A 19,596-nucleotide genomic window follows, 5' to 3' on the forward strand; every position below is an offset into this window, starting at 1 on the left:
GCCTGGAAAATATTTTTGAAATAGGATTAATTCCATAACGCAATTTTTGCCATAACTGATTTTAATGGGAGTGGGACATGGCACAGTTTGAATAATATACTTGTTCCACATTCATTTCCAAACTCTGGAAACAAGAGTTGAAAGCAGAAGTCTAATAATTAATACTTGTATAAGAAGGACAATCCTTCCTGTGGGCCTGGCATTTTTGCAATCCCTTGTCTACTACACAACTTAGTTCAAATTGCAATTATTTTTCCTAGGGAGCAATTAAATACTGCTACCAATGTTAAGCATAAACACAACTATAACTACAAGCAACGCTCAGATGACTTGCTCAGGGTTCAAGGGTTCACTGCACATGAATATCCATAAATACCACTGACAGCCTTAGCAGCATAATGAACTTTGCAGCAACTCATGCAGGCAATCTACACAATACAAGAACACAACGCCCCTAACCTTAAAGCAAGAAATCTGCAGAAGCAATTCTGAGCTATTTTTACAGCTGAAACAGTGTGTTCAAGGATTACTTATGAAATAGTCCGATCTTGTTTGCAAAATGTTGATGTTTTTATTGTCTTTTAAATCATTGGGTGTAATCAAACAGCACAACTGAAGAAACATGAACTTTACGTAAAGATGGTCAGTTACACTGATTTATCACTACAATTAGCAATGTTTTCTTACCTCCATTAACTTAAACATGCAACATTACAAGTTAAACACCCTGGGCTTTTCAAGGCATCACAATATATTTTATCTTTAAAGTGCTTACATTTTTTTCTCGCAAACACTGGCCACAGCATCACACAGCCCCCCATAAGCAGGTATTTCTGGCATCTCTTGAAATACATGCCCTGCTCCCAGCTCAAAAATCAGATCTGTGTTAAAGAAACATTCTCTGTTTGAAATCTAGGGAATACACTTAAATCATTGGTTTTGTTTAACTTCATTATTTTCTTAGTTGCCAAGATGCTGCTTCTCTTCTTCTCCTGGAGCTGCAGCACAAATAGAGGAAGCTGCTAAACAGATATGCATACTTGGTAAATGCTGCTACCAAAAGCTAGCAGGTTGAAAATACAGTGTGTTTTCAACCAGTTCCAGGCTTTAGGAACTCTAAGGGTTGATTAAAATGACTTTAAAAAATCTTATGAACTGGGAAGATGTATGAGGTTTAAGTCAATGGTGGTTTTCCATGTACAAACATAAACAGCTATGTCCCCTCCTATCTTCTCAATCTAGATCTGGTGGGAAACTTTTTCAAGGTGCATTTTGCTCCTTTTCAAGTTACACAGAAAGCTATCACATCCATTTCTCTCTTCTGAAATGTTATCACTCCTTAAAAAATTCCTTACAAAACTGGAGTGAACTAACTGCCTGAGACCCCCATCTATTTCACAGACAAGTCAGCTGAGCTTGGTTTAAACAGACTTCAACAGCAGCTTAAGGCAAGATATCTGAGCTTACACCAAAGCAGATGAGGAGCACTCAGTGGTCTTCCACCTCTCTTCAGGCAGTAATCATCAGCAGACAAGCAGTAATAGATTAAGACCAGCACATCTGTTTCAGCAGCAAGCATCTGTCTGTATTCTACTTTATCAATCTATGGATCTGCAGTTCATCACTGTAAGAGAGCTCAGTGTTATTATCTATGATGTCTATCAGGCAACCTAATAAGTTTCAGTGCTGCAAGCCCCAAATACAAGCTAGGATGCCAATAATAACAATGTTATTACTAATTTTCTTTCTTCTACTTAACATTAGATGAGCAGCCTGCTAAAGTTAACAGACCCTTCCAATCTTGACTCAGTTTACATATTTATTGGTGATCATACACCAAATCTCCACAAGCATTTCCTGTGGTCTGACCGGCTTCACTAACCTCCACTCCAGGAGCTCATATATAAATAACATGGCATGTAATAAAAAATTTCTTATTTCCCCTGTAATAGGGAAATGTTTGCCTATTTGGTCATGATGAAATACAGCTTTTTTCAATGTCACCTTTTTTTTTTTTTTTTTTTGGTTCTCTGTTGATCAGTTAGGAGTGCTTCTGTGAAGATCGAGAAAGCTGCTTCAGCCACCAACCAACCTGAACCAGAGATGCTAAAGCTTTTTTTTGGCCACAACTGGCCTCACCTTCATGCAGAAACACCCCAACAGATTCCTCTGTGCTGTGCCATGATGGGGGGAAATTCTGTCTTTAGCAAGAGGATGGATGCACACCTCTCTGAGAGCCCACCAGAAGAATGTGGGAGGGAAGGGACCACAGTTCACCAGCACATCTGGCCTACTCACGAGCACACACACTTTTAGGAGAGAGAAAATTGGGGTCTAGATAACAAACGGAGTGATTCAGCCCCTGCTGACCACTAATTTTAAGTGAAGAATGAGTTTGTAATCCCAGGAAAAACAAATCAATACTGTGGCTGTGCCATCTGCATTTTCTGTCGCTAGCAATTGCCTCTCTAATGTTTCAGGTTTCCATGGGTGGTTTTGGTAGTGCATTTAACATATCACCCTATGGCTGATCATGGTCTCTCTAGAACCTCTGCAAGGGGTTTTCCCTAGATAGATGGAGCAGTTACCATGAGTCTCTTCAGTGGCTGAAGTAACAGGACAGGAACAGCTTTAGTCCCATCTTTTCTTTCTTGTTCTCCAAAGGTATTCAGCCATACTCACCTTTGTAAAGGAGGATCTGAGTGAGGTATTTATCCTTAGTGTAAGGTTGAAAAGCCCTCTAAACCTGCTAGGACACAGGCTGTTGTAGAGAAAGTGGTGCTACCTGCTTCTTTCACACTTCTGTGTTTGGACAAGTTTATAATATAAGGCTAAAAACTGATTAAATGAGATGTAGCCATTTGAATATCTCAAGTCCTTCTCCAGTAACTAAAAGGCTGTGAAAAACCAGCGGTAGTATTTTGCTTCAGGGCTGATGTGTGACAATTATTAAAATAATAGACTGAGATGGTGCTTTATGCATGGATGCAATAAATTTACTTGCAGAGGATGAAAATATTGTGTCAAAGCTAGGGACAAACAGAGAGCTAACTCAAAGGAACAGAAAGAGCTGGCTAGGGAAGAGTAAAATAAGAAGACCTGCAGTGGTGTTCCAGTGTGAAAGATGAGCCATCCACTGGCCAAATGTGGTCACCCAGTGCCCAGAGTGTTTCTGACCTCAAATCCCAGCCAAATATCACACAGAGGATAATCCTACAATAGCACTAATATATACCATAAGATCACTAATATATACAATGAGCTCACAGAAGTAACTAATCTTGCTTTTAATTAACCAACTAAATGAATAAATAAATAAATATTCAACTTGTTAAAGTCAGGCACAATGAAGAAGTACTGTTTCTCAGAACTGTTACTAAATCAAGATGTTACTTCTGTATTGCCTTAGAGGTAATTTTTACCTTTTAAAAAGCAGTGTTTAAAAACAGGAGTCAAAGTATTAAAACATAGTCACCATAATGCTTAAAAATTTTACTGCAACAAAGGATATTTAATTTCCAGGTTACATCCTGGTGCAGACAGCCTGCCTATAATAGAAAAGGAAAAAAAAAAAAAGATTATACTAAATAAAGAACTCCTAGGACAAAAATTGTATACATTGAGAATTTGGATTCAAAACCTTGGCCGTTTCGGATACTCATTCCTCCATAAGCCAAACAACTCCAAAATGTGTAGTTCTTGTTCAAAAGCCCCTATGTTGCATAATTGAGCATCTTGATTCATTAACTTAATAGACTTGATCTTAATTCTTGATAAATGGACCCATAAAGGCCTTGACAACTCTGAGAGGTTTTTTTGGTATTTTTTTCTCCAAAAACATTACTGAAGCAGGTAATGATAAATGTAAGGAAACCACCTAACAATACAGTAAACAGTTTAAATCTCTAGTAAGACTTTAGGACAGTTAGACCTTAAAAAAGTCTTAAACCTTAAACAAGATTACAAAAAAATAAAAGTCAATAGGTAGCAGTATTAGAGATTCAACTCAACATCTTCACAGACACTCAAAAAGGAATGAGCTTTCACATCTAAGACCTATCAAGAATCAACTCCAAGCAAAAATCAACATGAAATATTGGCCTTGCTGGAAAATGTAAGTCACAGAAGTTAGCACTGGACACCGTGTATGAAGGAATGTTAACATTCAAATGGTCATACAATCTTCCAAGAAAAAGTGGAGTTTCTACAGTAGAAGTCTCTGCAACACTTGCCCAAATGGATTCATCCCAGTATCACTTAAGAAGATTGTTTCTTGCCAACATTACAATACCTACAGTGCCACTGTATTTGCCAGCTCCAAATAACCATTAGCAAATGGAAAAAAAATCATCTAACTTAAAAATGTGTAACATGATTTGTCACATTTACTGCCTACCTAATGTCCATCAGCTGGTATGTATCTGTCCATCAGCTGGTCAGTATCTGTTGCAAATAACTTTATCAGTAAATGGAGAGGTTATCAGTTTTTATTGTTCTAAAGTTTTAGAATTTTAGATTTGTAGATTTTTAGATTTGTAGAATTTTTCATGCAGTTTCTTCATTCCCTATACAATTGTGTGACTTTTTCCTAGTGCTCAGTCTTTTTTACCCTACCACTTACTTGTTCAATCTCCTATATGATATCCAGCTGATATATTTTTTCCTCTGAACTGCTGAATTTATGAGGCAGGGAAAAACAGAATTTCTCTAATACCTACATTCTACATGGCGAGAGGAAAAATTCCTTCCTAATAAAGTTTTGGATTATTCACAGCATCCCTTTGTACATTATGAGCCTCAAATTAAAAAGTATTATTCACAATCTACATATGAGACATAAGTAATGGAATTAAACGAGGCCAGTTGACAGCATTAGCTCCTTGCTTTCACATCAACAAAGCTGGACTCTGCAGCAAACACCTATAAACCAAAAACATGGACTTACCATTTTAAGGCATCTGAGCAAGAACAGAATCATGTTTCAGGTGTGGAATTCCATGTTCTCAGAAGGCTTTTAATCCTCTGTGGCATAAGCAATTTTTATTCAGTTTCTAGCATACAATCCTTTCAAAGATTCCAAAACAGTCTTTGCAGTTGAATTGCTATTCTGCTATTGCTGACACTCAGCAGAGGGAGAAGGATCACTCTGGGAGACACTCTAAAACTTGCCACACTAAAACTTAGACAGAAATTCCTATATAAGATGATTCACATTCAGAGTTGGATTTTCACAGATTAAATGCTGCATTTTAGGAGTTTCTACCTCTACTCTACAGAGTAATTTGGAGCAAATGTGTTCACATTTTCCTGTGGCAATCTAGCAGTACCTAGGTCTGGAAACCAAAAGGACCCGAAGTAAACCATGAAACTTGAGACTCAGAGGAATAGAAGTACTGCCAGAGCCACATCAGTTGTTATATTTTGTGTATATTACAGACATCCCCCTAAAACCCCATAATATAGCTTGAAATTGTGAGTCTGCTAATTAACACCACATACCCATAATAGTCACAATCAGAAGACATTTGTCCAGAAACCATGGAATGGCCTGGGAATCTTTCACCTAAAGCCAGGGTGACAGAAATCCAATTAACTCCCCAAATAAGAAAGCTCTTCATAGGTCTCAGAAGTTGTTTCAACTCTCCCATTGTTTTCATTTGGACTCACAAACAGAGCTCAGCAAAACCTTGAAGCTATCACTATTCCAGGAAATGTGCTAATAAGCCAGAGGAATGGGGGCCCAGACACAACTTTGAAGTCACACCTTTACACAACAGTATCTTAATTACCAGGAAAAGGAAATGCACTGGAGCCATACTTGCAATAGACACCATCTGTAAGGGCTAAATGCTGCTGAGCTGATCCCCAGTTGTTATGTTCAATGACAAGTTAGAGGAAAGATTCCTTTGGACCTCTTGAGCTTTTCAGGATTTCAGCTTTTTTTTTTTTTTTTTCCTGCTACTGTACATGGAGATACTTTTCTGCTTTACCCATCTGCAGTCTTGTATCTTAAAGATACAGTTTATAAGAGAAAATTCTAAGAATGTCTGTGATGCAGGCAAATCCTTGGATGCATTTCCAGTTTCTGAAAAGTTTGTGGATTGCTTTTCACTGTGTTGCAGTTCTTTCTATTGTGATGCTCATCCAGTGCCAGGAAAGAGAACTGAAATTTTCTCTCTCTTGCCACGTAGGCATTGCAGAGTACCCATATGGCAAAGGGGCAAACAGCAGCAAGACAGCTTATGACTGTGTTTTCATTCTGTTTTAACAATAAAAATTGTAGCTTTAGATAATCTCTCAAAAACACAGATGATTTGAACAGAAGAATTTCTTGATTTCTTTTTTTTCCCCCTTTGAGTTTTCAAACTTCTCTCTTATTTGATGAGAATTAGAAACTTAATTTTGCTTTACTGCATTGAAACAGTTTTCTGTGACCATTTATGTATGGACAGTAGGAATATTTGACAAATGAGTGGGATGCTAATGATGGGGTTACAAATGCTGGCAGCCCTGGGCATCCATTCAGAGCATTGCAGGGGAATGCTGAAAAGTTTGCCATCTTATCCTTCAATCTCCCATTGAAAATTCTAATTCACTGATATCTATTAAAAAAAAAAAAATCCTTCAAATGGAACTTTCTAAAACATTCTTCACTGTAATTTCAGGACCTCATCTCCTGCATGTGAGCTGCCTTCTTGGGTGTGAGGATCCCAAAGAGATGACTTGAGAGTTGTATGACATTAACTACTCACACTGAACCACCAGCAGCTTTTTCAGTAGGAGGAAAGGAAGGACCTCAGGGACACTGGGAATGGGTAGGAAAGGATGAAGCACATCCTACATTGCTGGCATCTCATAGTTTCCAAGTTCTCTGGATGTGTAACAGGGATACTCACACCTATCTGTGGCTCTAGTAAACACACCACGGGAAAGCGAGCTGGATGTGTGGCTTCAGCACACAGTGCAAGTAAACACATCAATATAGCAGGGAAAAAAAAATCTGCAACAGGAGAGTCCTGGGGATCTGTGGAAATGCTGAGATGGATGCCACTGGTGAAGTGATCTTTTGTCCCACCCTTTTCAAATAAAACATAAAGGGACCACGAGTGCCACTATCAGTTCCTGAGTGACCACATCTGAACACAGAAGGGATAATAATATAATTAAACTATTATAAAGCATCATTTGCTTCTTTTCCTTTTAGATCCTCGGGAATCGCGTGCATTCGTATTATTACAAAAGTTTGACAGACTCCTTCAGCAACCTATCAGCAGTTAAATTTCAGCCAAAATTGAGATTCTGATTTCTGCTAGGCTCCAGCATGCCTCCTGTATAGGCACAAGAGAAAAAATAAAAAAATAGAAGGAAGTATATAGTTTTCCCCTTGAACAGCAGCCAGCAGAAGTGAGCTGTCAGGACAAGATGAGCACTGGATGTGAAATGTCCTCCATGGCACAAGAAGCCTTCGCCATCTATCCTTCTTATCCCTTTCAAATGTTTGTAAAACAAATCCTGTGTTTTGTTCCGGCTCCTGTTCCTTTCTGTCCTCTGCTCTGGTATGTAAAGAGAAGCTAGACAAAACATCAGGAAGGCACTTGGAGAAGGAAGGGACCTTCAAAGCCATGCAGCCTCCTCAAGGATGAGGCTTGAAATCCACTTCTGTATTTGCAGTTGGCATGAAAAACTTCCAATAATTGTAATAAAACACACATTGAAACTGTCTATGCCTTAGCAGAAATTTAAACTTCCAGCTCTTCATTCTGAAATCTGTCCTCAGTCAGAGAGTGTTAAAAAGTTGACCCTTGCTCATATTGCCTGAGCTGACTTAAGATAAACAATGCTTTTGGCACTGGATTTTGTTTGCTTGCTTGAAATTTTTGTCAGGGCCATGGAGATAAACGAGCAATGAATTGATAAAGCATTATAGTAATGTGTTTCAATTGCTAAATATTTTGGTTTTAACTAAAATTATTTTAATCCTCAGTGCACCCTCTGAACTGTTTTTAACTTAAAGTAGGAAAAAGTTTTGAAATATCTTTACAGATATGTTCTTTGTTTTAAAGAGGGGAAAAAAAAAAAGACATTTCAAAATAAATGGCTTATGTCTTGGGGAGTGTTAATGAGGTAAGACATTTCCAAAGAGACTGCAGAGTGACAATAGCACACAGGCTGTGGTGGTTCCACTAGTGCAGAACTGCCCCCCAGCAGTGAACACCCACTGAAGTGAAGCAAAGCAGGAGAGGGGGGGAAAGAGGGAGGGGGGAAGAGAGAAAAAGGAAGAGAAGGAAAAAAACCCAAACTGTTGCAAGTTCATGCACCCCTATTACAAATTCATTTTAATTAAACAAAGAGATTATACAGACATTGCTGACAGGGATTATCAAAATAGAATGGCGCCACCTGCCCCTTGCAGCCCAATTAATTAGCAGAGAATCTGAGGTGCCAATTATCACAAAGGACTAAGAAAGGATCAGTAAACACAGCTCAAGATGAACTTGAAAATTAACTCTTTCAGCTCACAGCTGAAGTGCCATTGCCTCACATACAGCCCTGATGCTGCTACAGCCCTCCAAAAGCCCCACACTGAAAAGGCACAACAGGCATCTCCAGATGCCTCTTTCTCATGGTTTTGTGAAGTATGACCACTCCTGCTCTTCATGAAGTTCCTAGGGTACTTTTAAAACTTATACCACTAAATTTAAATAGCATATAAAGTCATTTAAGATTGAAAAGGTTCCTCAAAACAAAAAACAGACTTTTTACTGTTTTGAGGAACATCTAGAAAATGTAGATCACTTCTCATGCCATACCAGAGAGGTTTTAAGACAACAAGTCCTTGAGTAGAATTCTAGTTACTGACAGATAACAGGTTTAATTCTCTTGGAAGTAGATACTGCTCATAAGCACTTGACTCCTTCTCTCCCTCCCCACAAGAGAATCTTCTCTTTCAAGCTCTTGGGTGGGATACCTCCAGGAGTAAAAGAATGCACGTAGGAATGCAAGTAGGAAGGCTCAGCAGCAGCAGCAGCTAGTTGCAATCTATTTTCCTGGGGAATTCAGAGTCTACCAGAGTATCTCCAAAATTAAGCTTTTGGCTTTGCATCTATGCAGTGTGAGCCATTACCAAAGGCATTGCTGTGTCCAGTCTGCCTCAGCACTTGCACAACTGGCTGTAGTGGCCCTGGAGAGGGAAGAGCTACAGCCATTTGCCCTTCCCTGGTATAAATCCTGGTGTAGTATCACATTTAGCAGAACTTCCTCCTCCTTCAAGAAGGTTCAACATGCCCTCAGTCTATGGACTTGAAGCTGTGTCATAAAGAGGAATCAGTAAGTACCCCGTGTGTGGGGCTCAGTATTTTTTCCAGCTGTTGGAGGGAACACACTGAGGAATGACACCTTCAATTTCCCCTCCTCAGAAGAGTGATCTGCTGCCTCAGGGCAGGCAATGCTGGCATGTCTTATGCAAAATTGTAATCACAGCTTAACCTTACTTCATGGCTTCCTGGAGGCCATAAAAACAAATGAACAATGAGATGCAAAGCTATGGAAGCAAAAAAAGGCAACCACTCCCTTTTTAATTTTTTTTTTTTTTTCTGTGAAATATAATTTCTTTTAGGGAATGTTTGCCTTTCCACTCTGCACATGTTCATTTTAGAGTTATAGTGACAACTACTCTAAATACTATATAGAATGAAAAACTTAGCTTGTAGAGCTAAGTAACTCAATACAAAAAGTGTAGATGAATCCTCAGTTATACCAGTATAAGTTCTGTGCTTTTGTGTTGTCTTTGTTGGATTTGAGTGTCACTGCTGCAATTAAACCCCACTCCTTTCTTTGTTCCATTTCTTGTCTATTGCACTTGAGGAAAAAAAAAAAAAAAAAAGTGGTTTACATGACAAAGCACATCATTAAATGTCAGTTAGGCAAAAACTGTGTTGACTGAAATGGGGAAAAAATGAATCTCTGAAGTTTGGGTTTTACTGTTAAAGTTGTTCAATACTCCTGTAAGTATGAGAACAGGGTGCTACAAGCATAGAGAAAAGTACCTGTAAACAACTGGATTAAAATTAATCACATTACTGTTATATAATTGCACTCCCATATCTATCTTGAGAACTGCAAAACAAAGTCCAAATACTTCAACAATGCGAACTGTGAAATACAACAAGTTTTATAAGCAAATTTGCTTGCAATGCCAAGCTCGTCTTCTTTTCTAAGTGCCTGCTGGATCGTTATTCAATGGCTTTATTGTTTTGGGATCAGAAAGCGAGGACTTCAGCTCTACAATGCACAGTTTGTCACCCTTTGGATAAAGGAGCTGTGAACCAAAGCAGCAGGACATACTTGCATTTAACACAGTGTGCTCTGAAGAGTGGAGCACATGCTGGCAAGACTTGAAAGCCCTGAAACGCCGGCCAGTTCCTCCAGTTAAATTGGTGAGACCTCCACATACCTGTGGGGTGTGAAAAGGCCCCGGTGCTCATCATTCTGCATTAGGATTGAGTTCATCTTATCAAATGGGCCTTTCAGCATATTGTGGAGTAATTTACCAACCGAAAAAATCATAACGATTTTCCACTTCATTTACCTCAACAGTAGCTACGTAATGTCAATAGTTTTAAACATTTAATTAGACACACCACGTGTTTTATGCTCTACTAATTACATAAAATTGTGCTCAATAATTTTCTTCCCATTGAAACGAACCTTAAGCAGCTGTTAAAACACTAATTAGGTGAATGCTTCCATGCTGTGCATTTGACTCGGTGCCAAGCGCATTCCTCCCAGCGGTGAGCGGGCTTTTTCCAGTGTCCATGATGCAACCGCGAGCGCACGTCAATCTCTGCTGCACCACACAACTAAGAGTGAACTCCAAACATTTATTTTGGCCCTCACCTTAGAAAACTAACATTATATATATATATATATATATAAAATGCAATCGTTCATAAAGCTGAAAGTTCAGTTATACTGGGCTCTTAGTTTCCCGTGCTTCCATTTTTATCTCCAAAGAGCAGCTAAATTTGACGCAGAGCTTGTCATTTGTCATCTCCTATGAAATCAGCACGAGCTGCCTTACAGACATTATCTCACAATACAGTCAAATGAAAATGCATTGCTGAGCCTACTACAAATGCAGCCTTTAGTACTTAGATATTTTAGGGTCATTTTGTTCCTAAAATGTTTTTAAAAGTTATGTGAACCACAGTTATCCATGCATACAGTGGCAAGGGATGGGAAAACCTTTTTTATTTTTCAGTTTTACACAAAAAGATAATTCAGAGAGGTTTTATTTATTTAAAATATCCTTAGGAAAGGGCATTCAAGTCTTACCATTGACAAGTTTGGTGATCCTAATGGCATCTAGAATTGAGTCAGTACCTCTAAATGTCTCAACTGGCTTCACTCACAGCTTTAGCCTTGGATGTAACTCCAGTAAAATCAGGTTCTCTTAATTAGTTACTAAGTCTATACAGCTGCAGGCCTAATCCTGGCATTCCTACAAGGACAGAGGCCTGGCAGAGGGGACTAGGTTGCAAATAACAGGAACTGTCTGACAGTTCCTACTTCAGCCATCCCCCAAACCTGCCCATGCCTCTGTGAACTGGGATTTTGCTCTTGACCACATCCTTATGATTTCAGACTCAGGATTTGTTCCTGAAGAATTGCTGTAAGAAGCAATTGCCCATAATAGCCATCCTCAGAAACACACATGCATACTTTTCTCTACAATTTTTTTTTTTAAAATTGGACCCTAATAAGTGCACATAAATCAAAAATTCAAAAGAAAACGGGGATTTTTGCCTTTGACAAATTTTTAAGCATTATCACCTGAGTATGCTTGCTGCCTCTACAGCCACAAAAGAATGCTGGTTCTATTACCAAAAAAATAGATGGTTTATATTCTTACTTAATATCTGGTTCTTCCAAATCATATTAATGATACTTCTTTTTTAATAATTTCCAGTGATTTGGGCTCTAGCTGACAATGGTTCTTCTAAAATACACTGCACCTGTGGACTTCCTTCTTTTATAGAAAACTAAGCTGGTCCTGGCTAAGTCCTGGCTTCCTTTTCTAGTGCAAGTAGGAGCTGCATGAGGTGTACTGTTGAATTTTTTGTTATTTTTTTAACTTGCATGTTCTGAAGTCAGGAATATCACTAAAAAAGGACACAATTCTAAGCCACATACCACATCACTGAAAACTGTAAGAACAGTTAAGAGACAAACCCAAAACATAAAAGATGTTGAATTCCCATAGTTCACATTGACCTCATGTACTCGTATAAATGGAAGACATATTTTCTTTAAAGAAAAAAAAAAGAAATAAAAATAATTTATAATTTTACATATTCAATTTCTGTATATAAATTCAAAAAGATTTTTTTCTGTCTTATTCTATTTTGTTGAAAAAACCCTGCCAGTGCAACAAGCCCACACACAGCCAAGAAGCATTTCTGAATAAAAAAGAGCATTTTTCTGTTTTCTGGAGGTTTCCAACTTAGCCTGTTTCTTAATACTTTTTCAGGTGGTAACATACCTGCACAAAGTTGGTAAAGGAAGGTATAGCCAAGGCAAAGTTTATATAAGCCAAATAATTTTCCTTTTTTCAAACACTCCCTTCACATAAGAGACAGAGTGTAAATCTTCATCAATTAATTATACTGAGATTTAAGAGAGGAACAAATGGAAGCTGTATTAAACATATCTGTGGATATAATTTCAAGTGCTCTTTCCACACAAGACCCATAATACTTTTCCTAGTAACTAAGATGCCATTGAGTCTCACCATCAAAAGCTTGAATCCTAATGCAGAGTTCCCCTCCTGAGCTATTCCTTTTACAAATCAAAATAGCAAATCTAGTATTTGTTTTCCCACCTTGCAGGATAAAACATTCCCATGCACCAACTAATTCCAGCAGGCTGATCTAGGAAAAGGTCATCTAAACAAGCTAATTGGTGTCCACGTATCATTACTGCAGGACAAACAAATAAACAAGCAAACCATAGATTTACTTTGTGCTGTTAGAGATCAGAATGTAAGCCCTTTTCAAAAGTAAGTTGGGCAGTCTCATACCTGTGAAAGGAAGGAATTAAACTAAGACATATTTCTGATAAATATTTAAATGGGATGAGCATGTGCACTTCCTACATATTTGGAAATTTCATTTAGTACATGATAGCCACAGTGTTTTCTTCTGGTTTTGTGTGGACTTGTTTAATGTACAAGGATATTCTGTAAGGACAAGGACATTCTCATTTTCACATGCTTAAAATACTGTGAAGATTCACTCAAGTCTTCTTCCAGAAAACGACAGTGGAAATTACCCTAATGTGGAAGAATTACACTGTACACATGTTGCTCTCTTCTCTAGCCATTCATTAAGTTTGGAAAAGACTTCTAAGATCATTGAGTCCAGCCATTAATCCAGCACTGCCAAGGCACCACTGAACTACATCCCTAAGCAACACATCTATACACTGTTGAACAATTTTGGGGATGTGTTTTGGCTTTTTTTTTTGTTTTTCCACCACTTCTCTGGGAAGCCTGTTCCCGTGCATGACCACCCTTTCACTGAAGAAATTTTTCTTCATATCTATCCAATCTACACCTCTCCTGGCACAGCTTGAAGCTGTGTCATCTTGTCCTATCACCTGTTACCTCGGAGAAGAGCCTGACCCCCAGCTGGCTACACCCTCCTTTCAGGGAGTTGTGCACAGCAATGAGGTCTCCCCTGAGCCTCCTCTCCTCCAAGCCAAATAGCCCAAGCTCCCTCACCTGCTCCACACAGGATTTGTACCCCAGGCCGTCACCAGCTCTGCTACCCTTCTCTGGACACGCTCCAGCACCCTCAATGGCCTTTCTTGTCCCAAAACTGGACAGGAGATTCAAGGTACAACCTCAGCAGTGGCAAGTCCTTCCTCAGGCTGATGGGCTGTTCACCCATAGCAAGACCCCAGTACACCTTTCCAACATTCTCATCTCACACCATGTGAAGATGGCATTGGGATCAGATGACTTCCCAAGGTCCCTTCCAACCCGAACATTCTACAATGCTCTGCAGAACACTGACAATCACATCAGGTGGCCCTAACCTCAGTATCTTTCACACACAGCTCATTTCCTATTTTTTCCTTTTTACTGCAGGAGCCTGTTGCACTCACCTGCCTCAGCCTGCATAACTTACTTCCTTTTAATGCATAATGTGCAGCAGAGTACAGGGGCTACAGCGTAATTTTCCCTCTCCAGCTTCCACATTTACTTCACGGAAACTTCCTTTATCAACCACATTTGTGTTCCTAGAAACGTGTTCATTTCAATAAAAATGACTTACTGTTTTATTGAAGTTGAAGGCAAATGACCCAAGTCCTACAAATCATTAAAAATACTTTTTCTCATAGAATCCTAAGTTGCTTTTTTCTCAGTAGCAGAGAAAGCCCTTTACTATAAAAAGCTACATTTTTGCCAACACTAAAAATTCTGCATTAAAAATACACTAAATGAGGGACAGATGTTTAAAACAGCGGACCTACAATGAAGTATTAAATATTACTGGCACAGTGCGCCCTTTGGTACAGTTTAGTCTCTTTTTGCAATAGGCATGTTTTCACAGCTGTAAAAGCACCAGAAATTACTGTCTTTGCTCCAATATTAATATAGAAATCTATTAAAAAATACACCAGCCTGCTGAACAGATTAAACTATTGTTCATACATTTCTATCATTAAAATAATTTGCTTTTACAAATTAACATTCAAGTCAAATGTTTTGAAGAGGATGAGTTTCACTTTGAAGACTACATGGATTATCTATGCAAAACCAAACAGTTCCACTTTTGTCAAAAGAAAAATGCATCTCTTTAAGAAATCAAACCTGCTACTTGATGCTTTGCAATAACAAACAGCAGCACAGAGAAGGTGGACGATCTTGTGCGAAATCACTCCAAACCTGCACTGAGGATGCAGTGTAGGATTAAAGCCCTTTTCCACAGGTACAGGTGGTGTCTCAGAGCTATGGGAGAAAGTGAGACAGGTCATGGAAGGGCAGATTCTGTGGTCTAGGGGATTTTTGTGTTAAAACATGATAAATATAAACAAGATAGGGAAAGAGATAACACATAGAACGGAATGATAATGTTAATATCTTCAGATAACTGTAACTGTGAGGATGAACTTGGTAAATCAATCCTTAAACCACAGTTGGACATGCTCAGCACTATACATAGCTTCTTCTACATTAAAGATTTAATTTCTATATCCCAGGCTCATGGCCGAAAGCTCCAAAATCAAACATCACAAGTTCATATTCTTTGCCAAATTGTGTCTCTCTCTGTGCTTCATTTACTTGAGCACTAAGCAATTTGTGATCATCATAGTCCTGATGAAGTGGTGCCTACTTAAGTTTGCAACCCATCTGGAATAAGAATAGTTCTGAGATATCCATAGCTCAATTCATTTTAGTTAGTGCAACGTCAAATATCAATTAGGAACATCAGTCTTTGTGACATGAAACTCTTTTACTACTCAAAGCAAGGAGATGAAATGTTACAAAAATCTGCATATAATGCTAAACGAAAGGTGGAAGACTTAGCTTGGGTCCTTGAGGTCCAGGAAAAAATAATTCTATCGAATGTGCATGCATCTAATACTCTTTGTCCAAACTCCTGACAAAGAATAGATGGGTTGCTGAGGAGAGAAAAAGCCCAGAAACACAGTTCTAAAAGCTAGAAAAAGCCCTACAAGAAAGGGCAGAACAAGACAGGATAAGGGCACAGCACGTTGGCCAGTCTGATCAACCATACAGGATGCGAGTAATAGAAGCAAAACCACACGAGGCTTTGGGAGTACAGCTCCTACTCAATAAACAAATTCCTGGGACTGGAGACATTTTCTTGGAAGGAATTTTTATGGCACAAACATTTCTACTCTCTTCTGGAAGCCCTGGCAAGCCAAACCCAAACCTCTCCCCCCCACTGCACGCACACACACACAAAAACCGAAGATGTCTGCAGCCCAAGTGAAATGTGCTTGTCATCCTCTAGAAAGCCCCTTGTTATCTATCTCGAGTGGGTCTTTGCTGAGGAGGTTCTACCCATCCATGAAGCTCAAAGCCCTGAAGGAATGCCCACATCTCTGGAAGCCTTGTAGCCATGATGGGCATGTCCCACACAGAGCCCCACCAGACTTCCTTCCCCCGCGTGTGGGGCTCCAGCCGTGCTCACCTGGGTGAGCAGAGGTGTGAAACGGCAGCACTGCCACAACGCCACAGTGGCCAGCACAGCCCAGCACAATAAAACAAAGAGAGCCCTCACCCCTCTGGTTGGACAAGAAAATGCCAGGGGCTATAAAATGTAAGGAGGGAAGGGAGATGGGGGGAGTAAAAACAATTTCTGAGCAGGAAAACAGGATAAATTCATTGAATAAATTATTTACTGGAATTATTCACTTAGCTTCAATTACAATCTATCCATTCTATCCACCATCTACATCAAATTATAATAAATTATCCTATTATAACTTGGCTTCATGCCTGCTGATTTGCAATAGCTTGTTTTTTCAGAAAATAATGGTCTGATGCTGTTCAACCTTCCACAGGATTTAGATGTGTACACCTGGACGTACCCAAAAGACAATTTATTTTTGGGAAACCAACTCCTTTTGTAAATTAAAGAGAGGGGGACTAGCATATTATTTTTAAATTGCCAGCAGATATTTTGAAAACATAAAAAAGACCCAAGTTATCAAAACAATATTAAAATGAAAATATCCTGTTGCTTTCCTGAAGAGTTTGGCATTTGTCCTATAGTGGATACTAAAATGCAATTCTGAGAATATATAAGCACTCTCCATCCTTCTGCCATCAGGTCTCTTTACACAGCAGATGTTTTAGGATTCTTCTGAATCTAAAATATCTTGTTCTGCTTTATCAGACAACCTCAGAAATTCATAAAGAGTTGTACTTGAAAATTAATTACAGCAGGATGCAGAAAAAGGGGGAAAAAACCAAACACGTGAAGGTTGTTTTTTTATGTAATATATAAAAATAAGATTGGTTTCCACAGCCACAGAGTGTAATTATTTTTATGAATCCAAACCTTCACTGGGATAAAATGAGCACAGGTCAAACTAAAAAGTTTGTTCTTTCCGTGTAACTGTTTTCTTTTTTTGTTGTTCTTTCAGCATAACTGTTTTGTTAAGTAATGCTGAAAGAACAGCAAGTGAAATGTGCAGTTAAGGGTTTGCAAACATGAGAATACTGCTCACCTTCCTTTCCTCATTCCCATACTCCTACATTCTCTGTGCCTATAAGCTGGTCAGACAGATGCTGAAGTTTTAATTTTAAATTAATCAGCAATGTCCTTGATTTCAACATAGCATGTATCATATTGTGGATGAAAGCAGAAATAAATAAGGAAAAAAGGTAAGCAAAAAAACTGACTTTTACACATTTTTCCAGAAGTTTATGAAACAACAATACAAAGCAAGAGATAACCAAGGCCTTGTGGGTCTCTTTTACAAGGGGCAGCTGCTGGAGCAGCAGGATGAGGCCAAATTCTACCCATGTGAGCAATCTGAAGGCAAATTTAAACCAGGTGGGTGAAAGGGTGGTCAAGCTCTGAATGGGATAGATTGGTTCTGTCCCTGGCAAAAAATGAAGGACACTGTATAAGATAGCAGAGCAGAGCAATTCCAGCACAAATTCATATCCACATTTCAAGAACCTGAAAGCACCTTGGATGTAGCCACCTCAGGTTCCACCTTTTCAAACATGCATCTCAGAGAAAACACCTGCCATCACACCAGTAAGGTGAAAGCAGCGCTTACTTTCTCTGTCACTCCTTACAGGAAATGCATGGGGTTTTATTTTGGTAGTATCAACTTGTTCTGCTATGCTAGAAGTGCTTCTGTAATCCTAAAAACACACTAGCACTACTTCTATGTAGTTTCATTGCTGTGTCTATGACCCTTAAAGGGTAAGCATATACTTCAAGACAATAATTCACTTAGCTAGTTGCCAGAGCCAGCATTATGTGAATAAGCTTGATAGATCTCTGTTCCTAACCTATCAGAAAACAATTTATGGAATCTAATAAATTAAAAATGAATTGTCTCCAGCAACCATATATTTCACAATAAATGTACGCTCTTTGATCTCAACTGACTCTGCTATGTTCTAATTAATTTTTATACAGAACTTTGCTATTGCCCCTTAAATGGATTTTATACACAAGACTAATCAGCTAGCATTTTCAGCTGTGCTTTTGTCTTTTCACCTTCCAACCAAGTTAAAAATTCACAGAATTCTAGAATTTATGGCATAGCTTTCTACATATAAGCCTTTTCAGTTTAAGGAAGGAAAGACCTATATATTTTCTCTGCTTTCTTGACCCCAACAGGCACATAATAGAAAGAAATACATGCCAACAGCTTAAGGACTTGCCTCTAGACAGCGTGACTGTGGAAATGAACCCCTTTCTAGCTCTCAGCTGCTTTTTTATCCAGCAAAAAGTACTGGAGTTACTCAGTCACTATGTATCCCCTCCACAATCTTCTAAGGTAGGTATAGAGCCATTTGGTATTTCTGCCTGGAATAGCAGGGCAGCTGGCAAGGAGTAGGGGTTTGACCCTGTTTCTGCTGGGGTGCTGTAATTGCCCATTCATGAGCAGATTTTCCCATATCAATGAACAAGAACCTGGAAAATACAACCATGACTGCAACACAAAATCCCCAATTTGGACTGGATGGTCTATGCACAGATTATTTAATGCATCTGATGTGTAGGTTCTGGCATCAGGAAAAGAAAATGCCAGTGAGGCTGGGGCAGAAGGCATTAGCCTGGGGAGTAAAGGAGAAATGAGGAACTTGGTCAGTGATGCCATTTAGCTCCTGCTTTGCCACAGGAGGTGGGTTCTGTTCACCTGTAGGACTAAAATGCAGTAAAAAAAGTGAATTAATTAGAAATGAAAAGGCCTTCACTCCCTCATCCAAATTCTCCTCTGTCTTTACAAATTCATGTAGAAAGGTCTAAGGCTCTTGACATGTTTTTGCATAGCACCATCATTGTCCTTGCTGACAAGTAATAAGCTGTGCCTGTCTACCTGCCATTAATCTCTGAAGGGCAGTATGATGCAAACACTTAAGCTATCAAAGATGCTCAAATATATTTTATATCCATCTATATACATACAAAAACATATATGTATGCTTTGAAAATGAAAATAAAATTCCAAAGAATTCCCAGTGAGAAAAAGAACAGCAAATACAGCCTCAGCATCAGGCATCACTACACAACAGAAAATTCTTGTTGAATACCATGTGGTCTAGAGACACCAGTAAAGTTGACAAAATTTCCACTTAATGAAATGTCAGAAAACTGTCTCTCTAGAGTGGCCTAAGAATGTAAGGATCCTGCCTTGGGATACTGCCAGATGACCCTGGGAGATCCCTCTTAGCATTTTTCTACGACCCTGTAAAAATAGTCATGGGGGTTTTAAAAACTGGCATCTTAAAAACATTCTTCACTCTGTGGAGAAACTCTGTCAAGAGGCATTCTTATACTTCAATATTGTCTTCCTACAGACTGCTATTACAAC

The 19,596-nt window shown here is 38.9% G+C and overlaps 1 protein-coding gene across 6 annotated transcripts in view; it reads right to left on the reverse strand.

The window, feature by feature from the left end:
* The window catches only part of BMPR1B (bone morphogenetic protein receptor type 1B), a 228,600-nt gene that overhangs the window by 82,825 nt on the left and 126,179 nt on the right, over nt 1-19,596 (reverse strand). For 2 of the 6 annotated variants that reach the window (XM_086888429.1, XM_086888427.1), the window contains exon 4: nt 14,876-15,013. The exons of the other annotated variants lie outside the window; for them this stretch is intronic. The gene's annotated coding sequence lies outside the window, so the exon portion shown is untranslated. The remainder of the gene's footprint in view (nt 1-14,875; nt 15,014-19,596) is intronic. 6 annotated transcript variants of the gene reach the window in all.

This window comes from Cyanistes caeruleus, chromosome 5, assembly GCF_971803275.1.
Source record: "Cyanistes caeruleus chromosome 5, bCyaCae1.hap1.1, whole genome shotgun sequence".
Taxonomy (NCBI): Eukaryota; Metazoa; Chordata; class Aves; order Passeriformes; family Paridae; genus Cyanistes; species Cyanistes caeruleus.